The following is a 21,374-nucleotide window of genomic DNA, read 5'->3' as shown; positions in this document are numbered from 1 at the left end:
CTTCTTTAGACATTTCCGGAGTGTATGTCAACACTGACCGCAACATTTTGTTGGTTATTCTGGAAAGGGAACATATATAGGCAACGACTGTACAGCTTCTCAGGGAGATTTACCGAGAAAATACTGTTTACGTTGAATGGAATAGGGATGAGGATCGAGGAGAAAGTTGATATCATCAAGGGGTTGAGACAGGGGTGCCGTTTATCGCCGCTGCTGTTTATGATGCGCCAGTGGCGTAGCCAGAAATTTGGTTCGGCCGACCACTAACACTCAGTCACCTGTCTCTATCTCTCTCTCTCTACGGTATCACCCTCGTGCTATTTCTAAAAATGATACTGAAAAATAAAATTTCGTTTAGGGATTGATGCATTTATATATCGTGCGTCGATGACCTAGCTGGTACATTACTTGGAATAACCAACAGCGCTAAAGATGGGGCCATACAGAAACAAGACAGCGGAATATCGTGTCAAACAGCGGACTTCAAATGGACTTCAAACAGCGGACTTCAAATGAAACTTAAATTAACGTCCTCACAATGCAAGAATTGAACAGAGTTCTCTCTGCCGGTAAAAAAACGGCAACAGGTCTTGACCATGTCCACTGCACAATGCTGGCACCCCTATCTCAAGCATCAGTAGAAACGGTTCTTAAATTTTTCAACGGGATATGGAAATCTGCAGTAATGCCTACAGACTGGAAACAGTGCAGTAGTAGTGCCTTTTCTGAAATCAGGTAAACCCGCAACATCCACAAGCAGCTACAGACCCATTGCATTAACAAATTGTCACGCAAATCCTACGATAGTATCATAAACGTAAGGCTCACATTCATGCTTGAATCGAGGAGCTTAATTGACATGTTCCATTGCGGATACAAAAAGGACTGCTCGACAACTGAGCACCTTTGTAGGACTAGAACATAAAATACCTAATGCGTTTCTACACAAACAAGACTGTCTTGCAGTTTTCTTCGATTTAGAGAAATCGTATGATACCACGCGGCGGTGTGGAATTTTAAGAGACCTGGCTGACTTGGGAGTGCGTGGCAGAATTCTAAACTGTCCATCTGATTTTATGGCAAATAGAACATTTTAGGTGCGTCTCGGCATAATACTTGCACGCACATTTACACAAGAAAATGGCGTTCCACATGGTGGCATTACTGAGCACGACACTCTTCATGGTCAAAATGAGCTCTTTTAATAAGATCATCCCATCCTCTGTTATGCACTCAATATATGTCGACGATTTGCAAGTGGCTTGCCGCGCCTCAAACCTACCCACTTGCGAAAGACAACTACAAATAACGATAAATATTCTCAACCAATGGGATGACAAAAAGGGATTCCGTTTTTCAACAGTTAAAACTGTTACAGTTCTCTTCTCCCAGAAACGAAGATTACACTGCAATCCAGTTCTCACATTGGATGGTACAACGTTACCGGGCAAACACGACCGGTATATTATTGCATTTTTAGCCGTAAGATTTGACACGAAGCTGAACTTCCTCGCCCACATTAACACCACTAAAATTGAAGCAAATAAATCATTAAATATCCTCAAGATGTTATCACGCAAGCACTGGGGATCTGACCGAACTTGTCTACTACTTATATACCGGTCCCTTGTATGTAGCATCCTCGACTACGGTAGTGCAGTTTACGGTGCAGCTAGGCAGTCGCACACCAAGCGACTTGATCCAGTTCATAATCTCGGCCTACGACTGGCGAATGGTGCCTACAGAACATCGCCTGTCCAAAGATTATATGTTGACGGCAATCAGCCTTCCTTACAGCACCGCAGAGCACTACAACTTTCCTATGTACTGAGAATTCGGTCAACACCAAAACATATATGCTATCGCATCGTAACAGTGCAGATCACTGGCACACTACACAAACAAGCCGAATATAATTCGGCCACTTATTTTACACGAAGAAATCTGTCAGACTTTTGATGTTCCTCAGGAGGCCCTGCAGCTTGTTGAAAGGCCACCAAGATGGTACAACTTTTCACAGCTATGTAACTGGACACTAACACATGTAAACAAAAAGACATTCCACAAGAACACATAATACGAGAGTTCCGAGCTATTCAAGAAAAGTATAAAAACTACACGGATTTTATGCTGACGGCTCTAAAACACAAGAATACGTTGGTTTCGGGATCCTAACGAGAAATTGGGAATATTGCATTCGCATCAATAATTTTCTTCATTCTTTACCGCCGAAGTTTATGCGATATGCACGGCGGTAAAAGAAATTACCACTGACAAGCAGATGTATGCAATCATATATGCCGATTCCTTGATTGCACTCAGAGCTCTAAAGCTTAACTCGGCATGTAAACTCCTGTTTGGCGATATCCTAAACATGGTGACTTTTAATAAATACGGAAGAACCATACGATTCTGCTGGGTCCCAAGCCATGCTGGGACACAAGGGAATGAAGCAGCCGATAGATGCGCGTTCGTGGCAGCCGCATAAATGCATAACGCAAACAACACTTCCATACAGAGACAGTATCCGAGCAATTCATAAGGCCCTAGCATCATGTTACCAACTAGAATGGGACTCTTACATAAATAAGTTACACACACTAAAACCCCTGCCTAGCGAGTGGAACTTGTGCAGTCATCAGCACCGCCTTTTGGAGTGATCCTATGTAGACTCCGAATTGGGCATACACACCTGACACACAATTTTCTACTTCAAAATGAAAACTCGCCAACTTCCGAGAAGCGCCACGAACTACTTACAGTAATTGACGTAGTAGTTCTGCGGAAACTCGCAAGGTGGAGAGAAGTAAATGAATAAAGGGATAATCAGACATCCACCCGTTCGTAGCAATTGCTACAAAGGAAACCCATACGGGTTCCTCGAAAGAAAAGCCTCATAGTTTAGCTCAGGTGGTGGTTAGCTCAGATGGTAGAGCGGCTGCCCCGGAAAGGCGTTGGTCCCGGGTTCGAGTCCCGGACCAGGGCGAATTTTAACGCGATAGCGTTAAGGAGCTCGTGTCGCAGAAAAGCCGGTGTCGTCGGCGTCGGGTGTCGGCGTCGGCGGCGTTGACCGTGAGCGATAAATCACGGCAGGCTCTTCATAAATAAAAAGCAACTTCCAAGATTGGCCCGGTGGGAATCGAACCCGGGTCTCCGGAGTGTGAGACAGAGACGCTACCACTCAGCCACGAGTTCGATGCTTCCAAGCGGTGCAAACGCGCCTCTAGTGAATGCGGTGTTGCCTTCGAAACCAGCCGTGGAAAGTTATACTGCGGTGTATATCGGTAATTGGAATGAATGAATGAATGGTTTATTTTATCAGTTCAGCATACATATCCAGTGGTACAGCGGGAAGGGGTGGCGAAAAGGCAACTGAATGCCTGACAATGCGCCAATCCCCGCCCAGACCACGACATTGCACAACACTCAGCGAGTCACTAGATAATACATAAATGTAGTAACAAACGAAAAAAAGAAAAGAAAAACAATTGTTGCAGTACACTCAGCCTGTAATACATAATACATAAATATAACACTACATAATGACACATAATGTAACACTAATACATCATGTAATACATAAATGCAGAAGAGAAAAAAAGAACTAAGCCATGGTTTTAATAAGTGAACTAGAACATAATTGATATGAACAGCTTGTTGACAAAAAATTTTCATGGCTGAATTTTGAGGCACAATGCAGTTCTGGAAGAAACCTTATACAATATAAGGAAGTCTTACACGGAAGAGAAAGAAAAAAAAATGTCATGTTTGAAGCGCCATTAGATAAGCATGCATCTTTTTTTTTGAAAATTGCTACTGATCGGCTTTCATTCACTATGCTTATGGCCGTCATGTTAGAGTTTAGAAATGAAGGTATAAGGTGCGTTAGTTTTTGCTTGCCGTAGTTGGTTCGAATCCTTTCACTGTAATAGGTGGTTTTCCTAAGATTATACGTGTGTGTTTCCCGCGAGTAGGTATCCTGAAATATACCTGCGTCCGATTTAATTTGATTGTAGATGACTGTCGCTAGTTTTTTAAGGAATATGTTTTCTAATTTTAATATGCTGTGCTTATGGAAAAGTGTAGCAGAAGGCGTTCGGCGCGGAACATTTTCGATAATACGCAAGATTCTTTTTTGGAGCCTGTGAATACTATCTTTATTTGTTTTTGTTGTTGTGCCCCAGATTAATAGGCAGTAATGTATGCGCGAGTAAACTAAAGTGTAGTAAAGCTGCTTTGTCACCCAGAGGGGTAGTAAACATCTGATTTTGCCAATTATGCCAATGGATCGCGATATGTGGGTGCGAAGATTATCTATGTGATTGGACCAACTCAATGTTTCGTGAAAGATAACGCCTAGAAATTTTTGAGTCTGGACGCGCTCAATTAAAGCTCCTTGGAATGTGAGCTGCGTATTGTGGAGAATACAATGGTTCCGAGGTTTAAAAATGATGTACTTTGTTTTCTTAATGTTTAATTCGAGCTTATTTGTTCTCAGCCATAGCGACAAATTGCTAAGCCAAAGGTTCGCTTCTTGTACTAGAGTAGACATATCCTGACCCGAGAAAAAGACGTTAGTGTCATCGGCATATAATATAATATCTGGTGTTAGAGGTACGTTTACGATGTCATTTATATAAAATAAGAATAAAAGTGGCCCAAGTATAGAACCCTGTGGGACGCCGTACTTGATCTTGCCCATTTGTGACTTCGAGTGCTGCATATCTGTATACTGATACCGATTAGTAAGGTAACTTCTTATTAAATCGAGGGGCGTACCTCTTATTCCATATTTATACAGCTTTTGCAAAAGAATTTCATGCTTAATCGAATCAAAAGCTTTCTTAAAGTCGAGAAATATACCAATTGTGTGATGTTTTAGCTCAAAATGTTCAATAATTTGATCTTTAATAGATAATAAGGCCTTTTCAGTACATTTGTTCTTCTGAAATCCGTATTGATGTTCGGTTATAATTTTGTTTAAGCTACAAAAGTTTGCAATTCGCACATATATGACACGTTCTATAATTTTTGAAAAAATGGGCAAAACGGAAATGGGCCTGTAGTTATTCATGTCATTTTCATTACCCCCTTTGTGAACAACGGATACTCTAGCAATTTTCAGTTTCTCCGGGAACGTTCCAGTGCTCAAAATAAGGTTGCAAATATGTGCAAATGGTGCGCTTATGTGTTCTGAAACTGCTTTTAGAGGTTCTGCTTTTATATTGTCAAAACCCACAGCACATTTGTTACTTAAGTTCTGTATCAGCGAGGCTACTTCCGATTCATTCGTGGGAGTTAGGAAAATAGATTCCGAGACGTGTGTTTTAATATACGATTTGTAAGACTGGACAGAACCATTTGAAATATCAGAAGCTCCTGAACTCAAAAAATGCTCATTGAACATATCGGCAAGTAAAGTACCTGAACAAGATCTGCCCTCTATTTGAAGCTGAGAGATAGTCTTCGTATTTTTCCTTTGCAAAAGATCGTTCACAGCGTTCCAAATTGCTTTCTGATCATTGAGTATGTTTGCGAACTTTTTTTCATAGTAGCTAAATCGCGCCTTTTTAATGTCAGATCCTATCTTATTTCTGACCTGCTTAAATTCAACCAAATAGTCTAAGCGCTTTGTTTTTATGAATTCGGTGAACAACTTATCTCTTGCTTTCATTCTTTTCAAAAGTGAAGCATCTATCCATGGTTTTCTCGCCCTCTTGTTTATCTTATGCACCACAATCGGAAAAGCTAAATTATAAAGGTCTGTTAACTTTGTTATGAATATGTCGTAGGCATTCACAGGGTCAGTATTATTGAAAATACAGCTCCAATCAGTGTCAGCGACAACATTCTGAAAATGCTTAATTGTTTCTTGGTTAATCTGTCTACGCTGTGTAGGATTTGCTGGATTTCGTTTTTTTACGCACCACGGCAAAAATGCAAAAATCGGCAGGTGATCACTGACTCCAGGTGTTAGAACCCCTGTGCATATTTCATTTTTGTAGTTTGTGAAACATAAATCCAAGGCAGTTTCAGTCAACTGTGTTATCCTTGTAGGTACATAAATTGTGTTTTCATAGCCAAAAGAGAGCATTCTGTCAAGAAAATTTTGTTTGTTGTTGCTTGGTGATAGCATATCTATGTTGAAATCGCCTGTAACAATCACGCGTGCGCCATTCTGTTCACAATACTCAAGCATTTCATCCATGAAATTAAGGAAATCAGACACATTTCCAGAAGGGGGCCTATATATAGTAACTACTAAAAGGCTTTGACATTCTATCATGACAGATTCAAAGTGAGAGGATATTACAGTATATTCTTTGACAATATTGTATCTAACGCTGTCATGAACATAAATCGATACACCACCACCCCTTTGGTTTTCCCTGCAGATTGATGCACAACTGTAGTTCGTAAATGGCACGGTATCATGGTTATCAGTAGACCATGTTTCAGTGAAAGCTAAGAAATCAAACTGGTGATTTAGGCTGTTCAAAAAGTAGTCGACACTATCTTTTTTGTTTTGAAGACTTTGCGCATTAAGGTGAATCAGTGATAACTGTTTTTTCTGGCGTGAAGCAATTTTCTGGAAGGCCTCAGTATCATAGTAGTTTGTTATGTTTGTGAATAGAACGTAAGCACTTCTTGCGATCAGCTATCTTTCATGTTATCGTATTTTGTCTAGGTCATGCACTGTTGCAATTCTAATCACCCTATCACTCGGGCTGCGGCGCACGAAAAGTTTGCCATTCTTGTGCCATGCGAAATCGTACTTATTTTCAAGAGCCCTATTTTTCATTTCCCAGAAAAGCTTCTTATTGCAAGCCGTTAGGTTTTCACTGAAGAATATAGCTGACTTTGTTTTCTTCAATTGTCCTTTCTTTGCAAGCCATTTTTCTTTAGTGTTATGAACATTATGAACATGTAACGTACAGAAGTCACAATTACACGAGTTGCGAAGTGCGTTTCCGCTGCATTTCTTTTGCGCTTTCCGCACACGCAGAGCCATCTTGCGGCAAACACAGAAGACCCCCTCCTCTCAATGTACGGCGCTGCCCCGACAGGAGGCGCGCCGCGCGCGCATTGGGACCGCTGCCAGGCGCGTCGCGGGACTCCCTCTCCCCTGACGACGCTTCGCCGTGCTTCCGGTTTAGATTACTATCTATCTCTCTGCCCGTGCCGATCACGACGTTTGGCTGGCGTAGATCGTTTTCCCTCCGAGACACCGAGTTCTTTGGTTCGTTTCGTTCGCTCAGGCGCACGTTTCGTTGTCGCGCCGAACGCTGCGTTGCTCGACGTTCACCGCGTGATAGGTGGGCGCTAAGTCCGATGCGGGGCGCATCGTAAGTGATTGCTGTGCCGTAGCGCATTGTCTTATACCCCTTGGCGGGTCGACGGGAACGCTGTCGCGTCCCACTCTTGAAGGCGAAGCTTAAGCGTCCTCCAATTTTTTTTCTTTAACTATGAGGGTTTTCTTTCGAGGAACGCGTATGGGTTTCCTTTGTAGCAACTGCTACGAACGGGTGGATGTCTGATTATCCCTTCATTCATTTACTTCTATCCACCTTGCGGGTGTCCGCAGAACTACTACGTCAAACACTTGCCTTTGCTTCGTGTTGTCGACAAATTCGACTTCGCCCTGCCATCTGCTAGCCGCCTGGTTAGTTCAGATGGTAGAGCGGCTGCCCCGGAAAGGCGGTGGTCCCGGGTTGGAGTCCCGGACCAGGACGAATTTTTCTTCAACTATGAGGCTTTTCTTTCGAGGAACCCGTATGGGTTTCCTTTGTAGCAATTGCTACGAACGGGTGGATGTCTGATTATCCCTTTATTCACTTACAGTAATGCACATCATTATGACATGTCCACATACTGCAACACAAAGACGGTAGCTTTTATAGAATCTCTATAACTTACACATACCTTTACACCCCGCCTAAATAGTCGGAGATGAACCGCTAGTAGTGCCCTTCACTGATTTGTGCAGCGTTCTAGAAGAAACTTTTTTTTGCACAGACAATAAAGTATCGCAGCTTTCGCTGCTTTAACATTTGATTTATTAATATCTTGTGGCTGGCGCAGCATGGCCTTTGTCGCTTTCACGCCATTAAACCCGAATTAACTAACTATTCTAAATAAGTGATTGAAGGTCACATGACATAAATTTTTGTTTGGCGGTGTGAGGAGCACGACAGTACTGTTATTCCACAGGCTGGTATTTCATCCAAGACGGGGCGTGCCCCTGAACTTTGCATTCTTAAAGAGCCATTACTTTTTATTTTTCAATGCGTGTAGCGATCTGTGGAACCATGGTTTACATAAATTCGTTTTAAAGAGATACGTGGTATGTGCGCCTGAACCAAATCAGTTAGTTTCTGCTGGAAAAGAGACCAGTTTTCTGGGACTGAGCGAGAGGAGAACGGTTGAAGGAAGGATTTGCAAAAGATTTCAAGGCCGGGATTAATAGCTCCTAAGTTTGCTTTGTTATATTTGAGAATACGTTTTTGTAAAACGTTACGCGAACAGGCAGGTATGTCGAGTACAGCAGACAAAGCAAGTGGTCACTAAACGCAGTGCTATACTGTAAGGAGGTTACGTTATCGGGCGCAGATGTGAAAGTAAGGTCTAAAGTGTTCGCTTGAAGTGTGGCTTCGTAAAGAAGTTGAGTAAGTGAGAAGTCAAGGGTCAATTGATTGAAATCGCGAGTGGTATTTGAGCGTCACGTTAGGTCTGTCCAATCCGCGTCAGGGCAATCGAAGTCGCCAAAAAAGTTAATTGTAGCTTTGGGAAATTCACGTTGGAAAGAGGCAAGGTTATTGTAAAGATCGGAAAATAAGGAAACAGAATTATCTGGTAGTGGGTAGCACACACCGAAGGGAGATTGAGAAGCAGATGATGCAATGCAGACCCATAGAATGTCCAATGGGCTGCTGACATCAACAGCGAAACTGGAAAAGTGTTTTTTTTTATAGCGATGACCACGCCTCCACCTCTTCCACTATATCGGTCTTTCCGATATATGGTATATTCATCTGTGTCCCCTAGTACTTCAGAGTTTGCAATATCTGTATGAAGCCAGGTTTCCGTTAGCAGTAGAATGTCGGTCACTATTATCTAAATGGGAACATAGTTATATCCGCTTTGGAATGAGGCTTCGCACATTAGTAAATGACACGGATAAGTTTGTTACTGCGGCGGCGCGTTAGGTTAGGCGTTTAACGGATGGACGTTGTTTAGATGGCCGCGCTAGTTATAGGAGGGTAATTACCCTACGGTATCGGTTGCAGCATCGTACGTGTACACTGAATTGTCCATTCGCTTTCGGTCAATAGTGAGCTTGCATGTGGCGTTTTTTGATCTTGCAAACTCCAGCAGTTTCTTTTTCGCTACATGTAATTCAAGAGAGAAATCCTCGCGTATGGCTTATGCGCTATCTTTGAGCTTGAAACACTTTTCTATAACGCGCTGCTTATCTTTGAAAACTGCAAACTTGACGATGATAGGTCTGCATTTTTGGTCGTGGCATCAACCCAGGCGGAGCACTCGGTCGATTTGAGGTGATGCTAACGAGATGTCAAGGTATTTAGAGCAGACTGTAAGGATTGAGAGGTCAATCCCACCGTTCGTAACCAGTTCTCAAAATTGGAGTGGCGCATGAATTAGATGGTAGCTGACCCATGCCGTCGTCCAACTTATCCACGCTGAGGGCGTTGTTGAAGCGAAGGACTGCTTCTCACTGAGAACGAGGAATATGGGTTTATTTACAGTATCTACATCAGGACGTTGCAGTTCATCAGTCTAGCATGACTGCGAGAGAAAGTACGCTGAGCAGCCGCACAACAGCGGTTTATAAACGTTTGGTCCTCCCTCGATCCCAAGGTGAGGGAAACGTTCGGCTAGGCACCGTAGACGAGCCGCCTCTTTGCGCCAGTGCTTACACATACACACTTCCGCACAGGTTCACGGTCCCCAACAGAAGTCAGACGGTATTCGCAGAACTCCGGGCTGACGTCAGGAACGGTGCGTGGGAAGGGGCCTCGAACTACGATCCCTCGGGGACTCCCTTGTTCACAGCAGACCGGGTCGGCGGTGGCGTGTTCCGTCACAAAGCCTGGTTCGTCGAACTCATCTTGGCAATCCCGCGACGCAGAGTGGCGGACGCGACGTATTGTCCTTGGTAAACAGTGGACTTAGTGACGCCATTCAGCTTTCCAGGAAAAGTCGACGCCGCTGTCGCACCTAGCTGGCAAAACTTGTACCTCAGCGGGCCGTTCTTAATAAGATGTGGACAAAGATTCTGATGGGTAATCGGGAATTCCAAATAATAACAAATGTGAATGACGTAGTCTGTTTTCCGCATCGTCACAAGGTTGTTCAATAGATTTCACTTTGCCAAAAACGTTATGCGTAGTATCTGCTGATTCGAACGATGTGGCCACGAGGTTCGTTTTTAAGGCGACGGTGTCGGCTTCTGTTCGAAAGCTGTTGAAGTTCTGCGACAACGGAAAGGGGGCTTGCCAGTGCTTGAGCGCTTCTAAGTCTTTTGAAATGGCGTTTTCACCGGCTTCCATCCGTTGAACAGTCTCTTACAACTTCGAAAATGTTGAACTCGTGTCGGGCCCATGGTTATTTTCAACGTCGACCGAGAGGATTAGAAGTGGGTTACATAAATAAAACGTAAGGCGATATTTGCACTGATCAAAAACACGACGCCAATCAATAACACTACTCATTAACATTCTTTTCCATTAGTCACTGTCACACTGTTCAACATTCACCGGCTTGTTGAACGGTGCGGTGGGCGCTAACATTCCCATATTTCTGTTTCTGCGTGGACTTCGAGGTCAGTCGCCTACGTGCCCACCCACCTGTTTGTTGTGGTGGTCTCTTAGCTTCCCAGGCCTAGCATCTCCGTCTTTAATATATTCTACCCTGCGCAAATCAGCGTTCTCTCTCGAAAATTTGCCCGCGTCGGAATTGGTTCATATAGTGTGTATACATGGAAGGAGTGTTGCAGAGAGGAATGAAGACGCGAGAAACTCGTTGAACCTTTGCACTGCGTCGAATATGCGCAACGCCCTCTGAAGCTCCCTGGGCATCGATCGCCACAGCCTTCTTACAGCTGTAGTTATCCGTGACCCCTGCAAAACCACTACAGAAATTGCAGCGCTTACCTTTCTACTATACCCAGTCGGGATAGAGAAGAGGCATGAGAAAGGGTAGAACCGACGCAGTCACGAAACGAGTGATTAACGGCCTTGCCACTCTTCGCTTGCAGTTCCCATCAAATTGGGGGGGGGGGGGAGGACAGGGAAAAGGTGACGTCAGAAGGCATGGAAACGCTGCTATTGTCGACACGACAGCGGTTGTGGGGAAACTGGATAAACTGAAGTTCTAGATACGGTGACACGAGAACCCCCTCTTTCAACTTCGGACTTTTCCTTACATCCATGTCGCTCTTTCGGAGCCCACCTCCTGAAAGTTTCAATTCCGTGGAAAAGAGTGTGGGGGGGGGGCTTCGACCCCCCCCCCTCCTTCCGCTACGCCAATGGAATGTACATGGTAAAGATGGAAAAGACGCTAGAAAGACTCAATATCAGCTTTAAAGGGCTCCTCACCAGATCTGGCCAGTTTGAGCTTACAGGCGCAGAGCATACAATGCGCGGCAACGATCGTGTCTGCAAAGTAGTACATCGCTACGCGCCGCGGAAAGACCTGAAATTTCAAACTGAACGCTGTTCTCCTTTCTTCTCGTGGTCGCCGTGCTCCAAGCCGGACGATGACGTACACGTGCTAGTGCGCATACGTACACGTGTTTGTGATGTGATGTCGCTTGTGCTGACACGTGACTCGAGAATTATTCAAGGCAAGATCTGTTATTTGTGTAATGTGTAGCTTGAACAGACGAATTAAAGCTGAGAAAAATACTAATACACATAGACTGAATGTCTGCATGTTATTGCTTTTCTTCGCACGGCAGCAAGACAGATGTACTTCCATTTCGTCTGCTTGTTGCCACGTCGTGCAGTCGCGCACGCAGGCACCAAAACTCTAATTTTCTACCGTGTTCCGCCGCGGGATCATGCTCTGTGATCCGCCTGTCTGCCTCAGCATTCGTGTAGCACTGACTTATGCCGCTGGTCAGGTGTCCTCGTGTACAGCGCGCAAAGTCTCGCGCGGCGCGAAACAAGACAATCACAACAGCTCGCGCGCGAAGCCGTCAGCGGAAGTGCGCCGCTCCACAAAAAAGTTAGAAAAAAAAAATGAAGTCGGGGCCCGTGACGTATTCCTCACGCGATCCTCGAGGTCCGGTATGGGAAAAAGTGCAGAGAGAGACTGGCTTGGCAGTGGAGCTCGCCTCCTGAAATCAGGGGTTATAGGCGCTGAATTATTTCTATCTCGGCTATTATTGAGCCGATTTGAAAAATGCTTGATGCAAAACTCTCCTTAGTGGACACGTAAGAACGTTCAGCGTATAATCGAAATTTCCTGTATGGCCTGGTGAAGGGGCCCTTTACCCTCTCACACAAACAAGCGGGCACAATAGTTAAGCAGCAGCTTTCAGATTTATTTCATGCGGATGACATTGTGTTGCTTGCTAACAAGCAAATATGCAACGTCTGGCTGATATCAGTATACAAGAAGGTGAGAAGTTAGGATTAAATTTTGGAGTTTAAAAATACGGTTTTAGAGTCTTCAGTGAAAACAGTGAACAAACAGTGTTGTTACAAGGACGGGAAATACCTCGGGTAAAAGTATACAAATATCTTGGTGTATAGATAAACAAAGGCGATATCTGGAGACACTGAAAAAATAGCAAAAAGATGACAAATGCGGCCATAATGAAATACAGAGCGCTATGGGGATACAATAAGTGCGAGATGCTTCGGGGTATTTGGAAAGGACTTACATTTGGAATTGCGTTTGTTTGCTTGAAGTCAGGGGTACAATTAGGACTCGATGGCAACCAAAGGTCAGTGGGACGCCTCGCATTGGGCGCTCACGGGAAGACTACAGATGAAGCTATGCAGCGTGATATGGGCTGGACAACTTTTGAATTGAGTGAAGCTCCCAGTACAATTGGTTATGAAGAACGACTGAGGAATATGGAAGAAAGTAAATGGGTATAAGGGTGCTGAGGTATTTTTACAAGAAAACATTGATTGACGGTGGAAGAAAAGAACTACGAAGCTTACCAGCAAGTATGCGGCCTGTAGGGTGAGAAACCCAGCTACAGAGAACGCAAAGAGGAAAGTCAGAGGGGCTGAAATAATCTCGTGGGTAGCGGCAATGGAAAATAATCTTGCCATGAGCAACTACTTAAGAGAAAACACGAAATCTGCAAAGAACTAATTTATGATAACTCAAAGGGAAGCTCAGTACTTTTCGAAGCGAGATCATGATGCCTTAGAACACGCACCTAAAAAGCGAGATACAGGAAGGAAGGAGAAGCATGTGCTTGCTGCTTTAAAGCTAGGGAAACGATGGAGCATGTTTTATTAGAAGGTGAAGATATCTGCTCAGCGGTCGATTTAGGCACTACTGGCCTCCTTGGGCTCAGCGAAAGCAGGGGGCAAGTAAACATGTCCGTAATAGAGGTTAGTAAGAGGCGATTGGAAGATTGGGGGAAGAAAAGTAGGCAAACGAAAAGAAAAACAAAGACGTAAAAAAACAAAGTTCACATTGGGGGACAGAAAATTTGGTTATGCGAATTCATCGTGAGTTTTCTTTTTCTTTTTTAACCTAGGTAGGACATTAGGCAGTGTAATAGCAAGAGCTTGGTGACGCAGCCAACCGCCCCGTACCACAGGGGACTATCATAACATCCATCCATCCAACACTGAACATTCCCTTGGGCTTCATCCTGGAGGTAATGCTCCGGGATTTCAGTTATTCCTGGCATTACCGCTAAAAGCTAAAGACAAGACATGAGGACCAAGCTCCGTGTAGTAGTTCTTTGGCTCAATAAAGTTGTATACAAGCCTTTGCGTTGCATTTGTTTTACGTTGGCAACATATGTTAAGAATCCAGCAACCAACTATTCCGTCTAGCATCATGTGCCTCGAGCGGCCAATCACGTGTAAATTTTGCCGTGTATTCTAGGCCATCTTTCACGCACGGAAAAACACTTATCTAGCACGTATTGACCAACAAATAGTTGTACCGGGAGTTTTCCATGTTCTTCTACTATTTTCTCATTGACACTTTTAATCTGATTTAATAATTACGAAATTGATTATTTAAGACCAATTATTTTATTAGGCGGAATGAAAAAAATATTCTGAGTAACTCGAAGCAACGCAAACAACATTACCTTGGTTGGGTCCAGCTACGTGGTATTTGCATATTTTTAACGTTTCGCTCAAGTTTCGCGGATGGAGTGAGTAAAAACTTTATTGAGGTCTAGTAATTGTGTTCCTCTGCGACTAGGGTGGATTCTTCAGGGGAGCCTTCCTCCTTGTGTCTCCCCCGGAGGTCTTCACCCGCTGCTTTGTCCGCCCTCTATCGCAATGGTAAGCTGCCCTCAGTCCAGGGCTGCGCTGGCTTTTGCTGTCCGTCGTGCACGCCGCACTAGACCTAGCTGGTCTTCGCAGCGGTCGCTGGACCATAGTTCCTCCCATTGCTCCGCACTTGCGTGTGATATGATTGAGACTGGGTCAGTTTGTTGACATGCCCATGTTATGTAGTATAATCTGGGTTTCTCATTGCACCATGGATATTTGTCCCTCTATAGGGGGGGGGGTGCATCTTACTTAGCACGGTAAGGTTAGGGTACGACCCTGTTTGTAGTTGCCTCCATGCGACAGCTTCTTTCCTGCTAAGGAACTGGTGGGGTGGATGGTATCTCTTCCTACTGGCTCTGTAACTGGCTAAAATGGCCGAATACTCTCGCGGTTCAGGCGTGGGTTCCTCGAGCCTGTCGACGTTGGACACTCGGTAATTAGTGTACTCTCTAGCTATCCTGTCCACCTCTTGGTTCCCTGCCACCCCCGGGTGTCGCGGTACCCATATGATCTTGTGTTTGCTTCATGTGGTTCTGTGCCTGTTTGTTGTTGTTTCACGGTCTACTGAGCAGAGTATGCGGAGTACTCGGTGACTGATTCTGCCATGCAAGTGGTTGCGGCAGGCGGTTTGTAAATACGAGAGTATCTTTAGCGACTGTCCGATACGATATCCCTCCTCTGCCGCTAGAGCAATGGCCACTTTTTCAGCCTCGACTACCGTGCAGTCCTGTAGCGAACGCTGGTTCTCTGTCGTAGTGCCGAGTCGACTATCGTTGCTGCTGCATTCTTGGCTCCCCTTTTTCTGGTCTATATGGCTGCGTCCACATACACTTTTGTCGTTTCGGGAGCGTAAGTTTTCTGGAGGTATTCGGCCGCTGCCTCCATGCGACCTTTATGGAGGTTGGGGTCCATGTTCCTTGGCATTACTGCTATTTTAAGTGTGCTGCGGTACTAGTCCGCACAGCTTCGGTCCTCGATATTTCCCGTATCGGCTCAATGTATCCGAGTCTCTGGAGGAGAGCTCGGCCTCTGGTTGTCTGCTCTATAGTCTGCACATGTGGGCCGTGAGTTGTGCTTCTCTTAGTTCTGCAAACGTGTTCTACAGTCCCATAGCTTGGAGGTTTCTCGGCTGAGGTGTTTCGGGGTCATCGGAGAGCAGTTTTGTACGCCTTGCCTATTATAGAATCCACCTGTTGGATTTCGCTCTTGCTGTGGCTGTGGTACGGGAGGCTGTATGTCATTCCGCTGTCCACCAAACTTCTAACTACCTTGAGTGCGTCTTCGTCTCGCCAGCCATGATGTCTGTTCAAGAGTCGAGTGATCACGCCTGCGATTTGCGATTGTTGATGCCGTTAGTAGCGTAAGGAACAGCACTAGTTTGACTGTAGCCACGTCCCTAGGATTCGTATGATTTTTCTGGCATTATGACACACCACCAGGGCATCCATGTCTTCGAGCACACCAGCGGTAAGACCAACTCAGCATACCGCAGTCAGTACGATTCTATTTGTACCAGAACTCGCCACCGACAACCTGAGGCGACTTAACAGACAGTCCGTATCGGTGCTACTTGAAGCGGGGGCGCCAAATCAGATAGCAGACGTTAGAGTCAACACACGAAAAAATGTGTTGGCTATCGACGTCACACATGAGACTGTGCTGAGAAATTTTACTACAGTTACAGAACTAGGTGGCGTTAAGCTCCGCTCGTACATCCCCCAGAACAGTGGTTCAACTACTGGTGTCATCTACGACGTGGACGTCTCCATCTCAAGCGCCGACTTGCCGATCCTAGTGAAGCCTGCCGTTGATGGCGTCGCCATAACACATGTGTATCGCCTCGGCACATCCCGCTGTGTGAAAATTATATTCAAGGGCGAGACTCTCCCTTCGCACGTCAAGGTAGGCCACTTTAGACACCCTGTGCAACCATTCATCCCAAGGCCACTGCAATGCCGTAATTGTGTGAGACTGGGACACGTGAGTGCGGTGTGCGAGAACACGAGAGTTTGCTCACGCTGCAGCGAGCCCCACGCTGCAGGCTTGTGCAGCCATGGTTCTCTAATGCACCAATTGCCTTGGGTCCCATGATGCTTCCTCGAAGGACTGCCCCAAAATGAAGAAGGAAAAGGCGATCTTGAAGCAGATGGCGAGAGACCATTCGTCTCGTCGGGAAGCTGTTGCGGCAGTTAGAAAGCGACGCTCCCGAGGCCGCCGGACTTCAAAGAACGCTGATACCTCTATGAAGAGTACGTCCCATCCGACATCACCCCCTCCTCGGCCCCCTAGGCCTGGGGCAATTCAATCTAAATCGGACAAGGCCATGGCGGAGAACAATACAACTTGGTCCTCACTACTAAAGCAACAGCCAAAGCCAGAACAACAGCGGAAGCCGAAGCCACAGCTGATGCCGCAGCCGATGCCACAGTCGGTGGTCCGGCCGATGCCACAGCTGGAAGAGATGCCACAGCCGGAGGCGATACCGCAGGCGATGCCACAGCCGGAGGCGATGCCGCAGCTGATGCCACAACCCTAGCCGGAGCCACGTCAAGTGATACAGCTGCACACGGCTGTAGAGCGAATAGCGTGGGTTCCTGACAAATTGCTCGAAGAATACCGGCAAGTCGTTATGATGCTCCGGTCTCTGATGAATACCCTTCGAATACTCTTAAATAACATGCACACTCCGTCAGCGCGAAGTGCAATGCAAGTGCTGGATGCTCTCAATTCAGTACTTGCAACTCTTGAGTAAGCATCATGGTTCACCCGCATCATTATATTCGCACTGAAGCCAGAACGGCCGGGGTTTAGCTTAAAAATATACTGCCACGTACTGCAACGTACTGCTGACGCCCACCAGATCCTTGGTCTTCACTGGTAACTTCAACGTGCATCACCAGCTATGAACCACCAAGACTGACGGCAGCCTAACGTATCGATGGAGCACTTGCTTTGACTTGACTGATTTCCAAGCACTTCGCTGCGTGCACAGACAGTGTTCCCTCTATCCCGCTTTCTTTCTTTTTGTTCCCCCTTTCCCTTCCCCCAGTGTAGGGTAGCAAACCGGACGCTCGTCTGGTTGACCTCCCTGCCTTTCCTCTCTTTGCTCTCTCTCTCTCTCTTTCTGGCATCGGTGTTTTTTCCAGGTAGACCTTAAGTCGCAGCTCTTCACTGGTCGGGAACATTCGGTTTTGTTTTCCGCTCCATAGACGCAGGAGCTCTTAACTTGCAGTCGATCGCTCGCTAGTCCTATTTCTTTAACGAAATTTTCAACAGAGGTGGACTCTTTATAGCTTCTCTTCTTTTTCGCCGAGTGAGACCGTCTTGGTCCATATGGTGATGTGGTTGGCAGAAGTTGCGTGTTGTATGCCGCCAATTTCCCATAGTGTTCGTGCCAGTTAGGTCGTTGCCACGTTAAATAGCGTGGGCGAGATGACTGACCCTTGCGGTGTTCTCTTGTTAGGCTTTTGAAACTTCTCCGACCGAAGTTCTCCCATGCCTATGGTTGCCGTTCTGTTTGACAGAAAAGCCTTGACGTAGCCGTCAATCCTTCCTCCGCATTTCAGGTCGTCCAAACCCGTGAGGGTTGCTTTGTGGCTTACATTGTCGAATGCCCCTTTGATGTCTAGGGCCATTATTATGTTTTCTTCCTACCTTGGAACGTTCTGGAGTACTTCATATATTTCGAGGAGTGCGTCCGGTGTTGATAGCTTTGGTCTGAAGCCGAACTTTGTGTGGGGAACTATTTCTTTGTCTTGCATTTAATTTTGTAGCCTTTGGGTTACTACTCGCTCATACAACTTCCCCAGGCATGATGTAAGCGAGATTGGTTCAAGGCTTCTATTTGGGGTTTCTTGCCTGGCTTAGGTATCATTACCACTTCGGCATAATTCCACTCCTCCGGGACTGTTTCTGCTTTCCAATGTTTGTTGATGAATTCGGTTAATTCGGTAACCATTTCACCACTGCGGTTAGCACGTTGTTTATCTCATCCGCACCCGCAGCCGTGTTCTTTGTGGTGTTTCGTGTGGCCGCGTAGACCTCTTCTTACGTTATGGGTCTATCCAGCTTAGCATTCTCGTCTCCCCGGTACGGCCCTGTGTAGCTTGGAGGGTTCGTATTTCCAAAGACTTGGTTCGTACCTTCTCTAAAAGCTCTGAGCCCGGTCCCTCAAATTGGTAGATCAGCCGCTATAAAACTTGTTTGTTTTCTGACTTGGGTTTGGTTGAGTAGATGAGTGCTCTTAGGAGACGCCAGGTTTTCGCCGTGCCTTGTGTTGCCTTGTGCGAGTTAGTTTTTCCCAATTTTGTTTCGCCAATTGTGGGTCATATTCTTAGGCTTTCGCCATGATCTCGGCGATATTGAGACTAAGTTTTCTGTTATACTTTTGCTTCCTCCATCTCCTCGTGATGCCGCGACTAGCTTCCCAGAGTTTAAGTAGCCGCCCGTCCACCTCGGGTGTTTCTGCTGTTCGGTTTACCTTCTGGGTGTATCTGTCTCGTGTCTTTTTTAACATGTTTCCCCATGCCTTCAGCGTTTGTATGCCAGCCTGGTTGCTATCGCATGCGTCTCGGAACGCATTCCAGTTCATTATCTTTGCCTTGCTAATCTGGCGTCTCACTCTGTCTGAGGCTACCCGTGTCTTCAGTATGTAGTGGTCACTAGCCAAGTTTTTCCTTAGGTTTTCTCATTGCGAGCCTCCACTTCCCTTTACGAAAGTGAGGTCGGGGCAGGTGTCGACGCTGACGAAGTTTCGTATCCTTGTAGGGTTCGCTGGGCTGGTAATTAGGTCGCAGTTGAATTTCTCCTCAAATTCTGCAAGTGTTTTGCCTTTGACGTTGTCCTTTTGGTACCCCCAGCTCTTCGCCATGGCGTTGAAGGGGCCAAGGATGACTAACGTATTGCCATTAGCTACCTTGTAGGCTCCGTGCAAACGTTCATTAAATTTGACTTTTCTCCGCCTTGATGGACTGTACACGTCGACAATAAATATACTTGCCCCTATTCTCTTTTTGTTAGGTACGATTTCTACTAGCACATGTTTTATGTCTGAGCTTCCGATGCTATTTTGTTTGATAGCTATAATCGCCTTGCCGTAGTCCTCCACAAAGAAAGCAACAAAATCCCAATAAAGAAAGGCGTCAGACAGGGAGATACGATTTCTCCAATGCTATTCACAGCATGTTTACAGGAGGTATTCAGAGACCTGGATTGGGAAGAATTGGGGATAAAAGTTAATGGAGAATACCTTAGTAACTTGCGATTCGCTGATGATATTGCCTTGCTTAGTAACTCAGGGGACCAATTGCAATGCATGCTCAATGACCTGGAGAGGCAAAGCAGAAGAGTGGGTCTAAAAATTAATCTGCAGAAAACTAAAGTAATGTTTAACAGCCTCGGAAGAGAACAGCAATTTACAATAGGTAGCGAGGCACTGGAAGTGGTAAGGGAATACATCTACTTAGGGCAGGTAGTGACAGCGGATCCGGATCATGAGACGGAAATAATCAGAAGAATAAGAATGGGCTGGGGTGCGTTTGGCAGGCATTCTGAGATCATGAACAGCAGGTTGCCATTATCCCTCAAGAGAAAAGTCTATAATAGCTGTGTCTTACCAGTACTCACCTACGCGGCAGAAACCTGGAGGCTTACGAAAAGGGTTCTACTCAAATTGAGGACGACGCAACGAGCTATGGAAAGAAGAATGATAGGTGTAACGTTAAGGGATAAGAAAAGAGCAGATTGGGTGAGGGAACAAACGCGAGTGAATGACATCTTAGTTGAAATCAAGAAAAAGAAATCGGCATGGGCAGGACATGTAATGAGGAGGGAAGATAACCGATGGTCATTAAGGGTTACGGACTGGATTCCAAGGGAAGGGAAGCGTAGCAGGGGGCGGCAGAAAGTTAGGTGGGCGGATGAGATTAAGAAGTTTGCAGGGACGGCATGGCCACAATTAGTACATGACCGGGGTTGTTGGAGAAATATGGGAGAGGCCTTTGCCCTGCAGTGGGCGTAACCAGGCTGATGATGATGATGATGAATCGCCTTGCTGACTAGGATGGCTACCTTTCCTGCCGTTTGGCTCTCGTAGCAGTGGTATCCCCTTAGAGTGGGTTTCGTGTCCGTTTCCTGCTATGCAATTACGTCGGGTGGTATGAGCTGTGTCAAAGCTGATGGATTATATACATTTACCGCTATGTCATTCGGATTGTACAATGCGCGTGTCAGTTTTTCAGCGCATAAGAACTATTCTTCGCTTCAGATGGGGGACATGTGTTCATGCTATCATGAGGACATCTCAGTTTTTTATGCGTACTCTTGGGAACCTCTCGCTCATAACCATTTCCCAAGCTTTTGAACCGCTCTAAGAAGCGTTGCCGATGCACCAGATATGACAATGCTCGTGCTGTCGTGTCTATATTGCTTTCGCCTGGCCGGCATTTCTTTAGTATATGTCTGGCGGGAATAAGAATACCAAGCTATAACTGGCGCTTTGGCCATCCATTTCAGCAGGATCTCACTATTTATTGAAGAACCTTTAGTTTACCTTTCTATTCATTTATCACAGCCGCTACCTCAGTTGCACACAAAAGAGTATATGGATGACATGGAAGCGATACAGACATAAAAGAAAAGCACAGACCATTTCGTTCTGAAATACTGAGAAAGATTTCGCGCCTCCTTCCTCTAGGTAATTTCTAACAGTAGACGAACTTGTAGTATGGATAACGCATTTTAAAATACAATGACGGCAGGCGTTGCTGCCTGACTTCTTAGGCAGTTGAATGAAGAGAAGGAAGCTGCACCTTTTGATTCCATGGATTCCATTGGGTGGAGAAGAGCCCTTTTAAGTAGACGGCAGCGCGG

This window comes from Dermacentor albipictus, unplaced genomic scaffold, assembly GCF_038994185.2.
Source record: "Dermacentor albipictus isolate Rhodes 1998 colony unplaced genomic scaffold, USDA_Dalb.pri_finalv2 scaffold_11, whole genome shotgun sequence".
Lineage (NCBI taxonomy): Eukaryota > Metazoa > Arthropoda > Arachnida > Ixodida > Ixodidae > Dermacentor > Dermacentor albipictus.
Note: the sequence above shows the minus strand (reverse complement) of the source record.